This window comes from Salvelinus alpinus, chromosome 4, assembly GCF_045679555.1.
Source record: "Salvelinus alpinus chromosome 4, SLU_Salpinus.1, whole genome shotgun sequence".
NCBI lineage: Eukaryota > Metazoa > Chordata > Actinopteri > Salmoniformes > Salmonidae > Salvelinus > Salvelinus alpinus.
The window spans coordinates 87,970,967-87,977,253 of record NC_092089.1 but is presented as its reverse complement, the minus strand read 5'-3'; positions in this window follow the sequence as shown (position 1 = coordinate 87,977,253).

Here is a 6,287-nt window from a genome sequence, read left to right as displayed (position 1 = left end):
TGTGTATCTCAGTGTGTGTCTCAGTGTGTATCTCAGTGTGTGTCTCAGTGTGTATCTCAGTGTGTATCTCAGTGTGTGTCTCAGTGTGTATCTCAGTGTGTATCTCAGTGTGTCTCAGTGTGTATCTCAGTGTGTATCTCAGTGTGTCTCAGTGTGTATCTCAGTGTGTGTCTCAGTGTGTATCTCAGTGTGTATCTCAGTGTGTGTCTCAGTGTGTATCTCAGTGTGTATCTCAGTGTGTGTCTCAGTGTGTGTCTCAGTGTGTATCTCAGTGTGTGTCTCAGTGTGTGTCTCAGTGTGTCTCAGTGTGTATCTCAGTGTGTATCTCAGTGTGTGTCTCAGTGTGTATCTCAGTGTGTGTCTCAGTGTGTGTCTCAGTGTGTATCTCAGTGTGTGTCTCAGTGTGTCTCAGTGTGTATCTCAGTGTGTGTCTCAGTGTGTCTCAGTGTGTATCTCAGTGTGTGTCTCAGTGTGTATCTCAGTGTGTCTCAGTGTGTCTCAGTGTGTGTCTCAGTGTGTGTCTCAGTGTGTATCTCAGTGTGTATCTCAGTGTGTATCTCAGTGTGTGTCTCAGTGTGTATCTCAGTGTGTATCTCAGTGTGTGTCTCAGTGTGTCTCAGTGTGTATCTCAGTGTGTGTCTCAGTGTGTATCTCAGTGTGTCTCAGTGTGTCTCAGTGTGTGTCTCAGTGTGTCTCAGTGTGTATCTCAGTGTGTATCTCAGTGTGTGTCTCAGTGTGTATCTCAGTGTGTATCTCAGTGTGTGTCTCAGTGTGTCTCAGTGTGTGTCCCAGTGTGTGTCGCAGTGTGTGTCTCAGTGTGTATCTCAGTGTGTGTCCCAGTGTGTGTCTCAGTGTGTGTCTCAGTGTGTCTCAGTGTGTATCTCAGTGTGTATCTCAGTGTGTGTCTCAGTGTGTCTCAGTGTGTATCTCAGTGTGTCTCAGTGTGTATCTCAGTGTGTGTCTCAGTGTGTGTCTCAGTGTGTATCTCAGTGTGTGTCTCAGTGTGTATCTCAGTGTGTGTCTCAGTGTGTCTCAGTGTGTGTCCCAGTGTGTGTCTCAGTGTGTATCTCAGTGTGTATCTCAGTGTGTATCTCAGTGTGTATCTCAGTGTGTGTCTCAGTGTGTATCTCAGTGTGTATCTCAGTGTGTATCTCAGTGTGTGTCTCAGTGTGTCTCAGTGTGTATCTCAGTGTGTCTCAGTGTGTCTCAGTGTGTATCTCAGTGTGTATCTCAGTGTGTGTCTCAGTGTGTGTCCCAGTGTGTATCTCAGTGTGTATCTCAGTGTGCATCTCAGTGTGTGTCTCAGTGTGTCTCAGTGTGTATCTCAGTGTGTGTCTCAGTGTGTCTCAGTGTGTGTCTCAGTGTGTCTCAGTGTGTATCTCAGTGTGTGTCCCAGTGTGTATCTCAGTGTGTATCTCAGTGTGTATCTCAGTGTGTATCTCAGTGTGTGTCTCAGTGTGTCTCAGTGTGTGTCCCAGTGTGTATCTCAGTGTGTATCTCAGTGTGTATCTCAGTGTGTATCTCAGTGTGTGTCTCAGTGTGTCTCAGTGTGTGTCCCAGTGTGTCTCAGTGTGTCTCAGTGTGTCTCAGTGTGTCTCAGTCTGTATCTCAGTGTGTATCTCAGTGTGTATCTCAGTGTGTGTCTCAGTGTGTCTCAGTGTGTATCTCAGTGTGTGTCTCAGTGTGTGTCTCAGTGTGTGTCTCAGTGTGTATCTCAGTGTGTGTCTCAGTGTGTCTCAGGGTGTATCTCAGTGTGTATCTCAGTGTGTATCTCAGTGTGTCTCAGTGTGTCTCAGTGTGTCTCAGTCTGTATCTCAGTGTGTATCTCAGTGTGTATCTCAGTGTGTATCTCAGTGTGTATCTCAGTGTGTATCTCAGTGTGTCTCAGTGTGTCTCAGTGTGTCTCAGTCTGTATCTCAGTGTGTATCTCAGTGTGTATCTCAGTGTGTCTCAGTGTGTCTCAGTGTGTGTCTCAGTGTGTATCTCAGTGTGTCTCAGTGTATCTCAGTGTGTATCTCAGTGTGTGTCTCAGTGTGTCTCAGTGTGTCTCAGTGTGTCTCAGTCTGTATCTCAGTGTGTATCTCAGTGTGTATCTCAGTGTACATCTCAGTGTGTGTCTCAGTGTGTCTCAGTGTGTATCTCAGTGTGTGTCTCAGTGTGTATCTCAGTGTGTGTCTCAGTGTGTCTCAGTGTGTATCTCAGTGTGTGTCTCAGTGTGTCTCAGTGTGTATCTCAGTGTGTATCTCAGTGTGTATCTCAGTGTGTCTCAGTGTGTATCTCAGTGTGTATCTCAGTGTGTATCTCAGTGTGTATCTCAGTGTGTGTCTCAGTGTGTCTCAGTGTGTATCTCAGTGTGTGTCTCAGTGTGTCTCAGTGTGTATCTCAGTGTGTGTCTCAGTGTGTCTCAGTGTGTATCTCAGTGTGTGTCTCAGTGTGTATCTCAGTGTGTGTCTCAGTGTGTATCTCAGTGTGTATCTCAGTGTGTATCTCAGTGTGTATCTCAGTGTGTATCTCAGTGTGTGTCCCAGTGTGTATCTCAGTGTGTATCTCAGTGTGTATCTCAGTGTGTATCTCAGTGTGTCTCAGTGTGTCTCAGTGTGTCTCAGTGTGTATCTCAGTGTGTATCTCAGTGTGTCTCAGTGTGTATCTCAGTGTGTATCTCAGTGTGTATCTCAGTGTGTATCTCAGTGTGTATCTCAGTGTGTCTCAGTGTGTATCTCAGTGTGTATCTCAGTGTGTATCTCAGTGTGTATCTCAGTGTGTCTCAGTGTGTCTCAGTGTGTATCTCAGTGTGTATCTCAGTGTGTATCTCAGTGTGTCTCAGTGTGTGTCTCAGTGTGTTTCAGTGTGTATCTCAGTGTGTATCTCAGTGTGTGTCTCAGTGTGTCTCAGTGTGTCTCAGTGTGTATCTCAGTGTGTATCTCAGTGTGTATCTCAGTGTGTCTCAGTGTGTCTCAGTGTGTCTCAGTGTGTATCTCAGTGTGTATCTCAGTGTGTGTCTCAGTGTGTATCTCAGTGTGTGTCTCAGTGTGTCTCAGTGTGTGTCTCAGTGTGTCTCAGTGTGTGTCTCAGTGTGTATCTCAGTGTGTGTCTCAGTGTGTGTCCCAGTGTGTGTCTCAGTGTGTCTCAGTGTGTGTCTCAGTGTGTGTCTCAGTGTGTGTCTCAGTGTGTGTCTCAGTGTGTCTCAGTGTGTGTCTCAGTGTCTATCTCAGTGTGTGTCTCAGTGTGTATCTCAGTGTGTGTCTCAGTGTGTCTCAGTGTGTATCTCAGTGTGTGTCTCAGTGTGTCTCAGTGTGTATCTCAGTGTGTGTCTCAGTGTGTATCTCAGTGTGTCTCAGTGTGTCTCAGTGTGTGTCTCAGTGTGTGTCTCAGTGTGTATCTCAGTGTGTATCTCAGTGTGTGTCTCAGTGTGTATCTCAGTGTGTATCTCAGTGTGTGTCTCAGTGTGTCTCAGTGTGTATCTCAGTGTGTGTCTCAGTGTGTATCTCAGTGTGTCTCAGTGTGTCTCAGTGTGTGTCTCAGTGTGTCTCAGTGTGTATCTCAGTGTGTATCTCAGTGTGTGTCTCAGTGTGTATCTCAGTGTGTATCTCAGTGTGTGTCTCAGTGTGTCTCAGTGTGTGTCCCAGTGTGTGTCGCAGTGTGTGTCTCAGTGTGTATCTCAGTGTGTGTCCCAGTGTGTGTCTCAGTGTGTGTCTCAGTGTGTCTCAGTGTGTATCTCAGTGTGTATCTCAGTGTGTGTCTCAGTGTGTCTCAGTGTGTATCTCAGTGTGTCTCAGTGTGTATCTCAGTGTGTGTCTCAGTGTGTGTCTCAGTGTGTGTCTCAGTGTGTATCTCAGTGTGTGTCTCAGTGTGTCTCAGTGTGTGTCCCAGTGTGTGTCTCAGTGTGTATCTCAGTGTGTATCTCAGTGTGTATCTCAGTGTGTATCTCAGTGTGTGTCTCAGTGTGTATCTCAGTGTGTATCTCAGTGTGTATCTCAGTGTGTGTCTCAGTGTGTCTCAGTGTGTATCTCAGTGTGTCTCAGTGTGTCTCAGTGTGTATCTCAGTGTGTATCTCAGTGTGTGTCTCAGTGTGTGTCCCAGTGTGTATCTCAGTGTGTATCTCAGTGTGTATCTCAGTGTGTGTCTCAGTGTGTCTCAGTGTGTATCTCAGTGTGTGTCTCAGTGTGTCTCAGTGTGTGTCTCAGTGTGTCTCAGTGTGTATCTCAGTGTGTGTCCCAGTGTGTATCTCAGTGTGTATCTCAGTGTGTATCTCAGTGTGTATCTCAGTGTGTGTCTCAGTGTGTCTCAGTGTGTGTCCCAGTGTGTATCTCAGTGTGTATCTCAGTGTGTATCTCAGTGTGTATCTCAGTGTGTGTCTCAGTGTGTCTCAGTGTGTGTCCCAGTGTGTCTCAGTGTGTCTCAGTGTGTCTCAGTGTGTCTCAGTCTGTATCTCAGTGTGTATCTCAGTGTGTATCTCAGTGTGTGTCTCAGTGTGTCTCAGTGTGTATCTCAGTGTGTGTCTCAGTGTGTGTCTCAGTGTGTGTCTCAGTGTGTATCTCAGTGTGTGTCTCAGTGTGTCTCAGGGTGTATCTCAGTGTGTATCTCAGTGTGTATCTCAGTGTGTCTCAGTGTGTCTCAGTGTGTCTCAGTCTGTATCTCAGTGTGTATCTCAGTGTGTATCTCAGTGTGTATCTCAGTGTGTATCTCAGTGTGTATCTCAGTGTGTCTCAGTGTGTCTCAGTGTGTCTCAGTCTGTATCTCAGTGTGTATCTCAGTGTGTATCTCAGTGTGTCTCAGTGTGTCTCAGTGTGTGTCTCAGTGTGTATCTCAGTGTGTCTCAGTGTATCTCAGTGTGTATCTCAGTGTGTGTCTCAGTGTGTCTCAGTGTGTCTCAGTGTGTCTCAGTCTGTATCTCAGTGTGTATCTCAGTGTGTATCTCAGTGTACATCTCAGTGTGTGTCTCAGTGTGTCTCAGTGTGTATCTCAGTGTGTGTCTCAGTGTGTCTCCGTGTTTATCTCAGTGTGTGTCTCAGTGTGTCTCAGTGTGTATCTCAGTGTGTCTCAGTGTGTATCTCAGTGTGTGTCTCAGTGTGTCTCAGTGTGTATCTCAGTGTGTGTCTCAGTGTGTCTCAGTGTGTATCTCAGTGTGTGTCTCAGTGTGTCTCCGTGTGTATCTCAGTGTGTGTCTCAGTGTGTCTCAGTGTGTATCTCAGTGTGTGTCTCAGTGTGTATCTCAGTGTGTGTCTCAGTGTGTATCTCAGTGTGTATCTCAGTGTGTATCTCAGTGTGTATCTCAGTGTGTGTCCCAGTGTGTATCTCAGTGTGTATCTCAGTGTGTATCTCAGTGTGTCTCAGTGTGTCTCAGTGTGTATCTCAGTGTGTCTCAGTGTGTATCTCAGTGTGTATCTCAGTGTGTATCTCAGTGTGTATCTCAGTGTGTATCTCAGTGTGTCTCAGTGTGTATCTCAGTGTGTATCTCAGTGTGTATCTCAGTGTGTATCTCAGTGTGTCTCAGTGTGTCTCAGTGTGTATCTCAGTGTGTATCTCAGTGTGTATCTCAGTGTGTCTCAGTGTGTGTCTCAGTGTGTTTCAGTGTGTATCTCAGTGTGTATCTCAGTGTGTGTCTCAGTGTGTCTCAGTGTGTCTCAGTGTGTATCTCAGTGTGTATCTCAGTGTGTATCTCAGTGTGTCTCAGTGTGTCTCAGTGTGTCTCAGTGTGTATCTCAGTGTGTGTCTCAGTGTGTATCTCAGTGTGTGTCTCAGTGTGTCTCAGTGTGTGTCTCAGTGTGTCTCAGTGTGTGTCTCAGTGTGTATCTCAGTGTGTGTCTCAGTGTGTGTCCCAGTGTGTGTCTCAGTGTGTCTCAGTGTGTGTCTCAGTGTGTGTCTCAGTGTGTGTCTCAGTGTGTGTCTCAGTGTGTCTCAGTGTGTGTCTCAGTGTCTATCTCAGTGTGTGTCTCAGTGTGTATCTCAGTGTGTATCTCAGTGTGTGTCTCAGTGTGTGTCTCAGTGTGTATCTCAGTGTGTCTCAGTGTGTATCTCAGTGTGTATCTCAGTGTGTGTCTCAGTGTGTGTCTCAGTGTGTGTCTCAGTGTGTGTCTCAGTGTGTGTGTCTCAGTGTGTGTCTCAGTGTGTATCTCAGTGTGTATCTCAGTGTGTATCTCAGTGTGTGTCTCAGTGTGTCTCAGTGTGTATCTCAGTGTGTGTCTCAGTGTGTATCTCAGTGTGTATCTCAGTGTGTGTCTCAGTGTGTCTCAGTGTGTATCTCAGTGTGTGTCTCAGTGTGTATCTCAGTGTGTATCTCAGTGTGT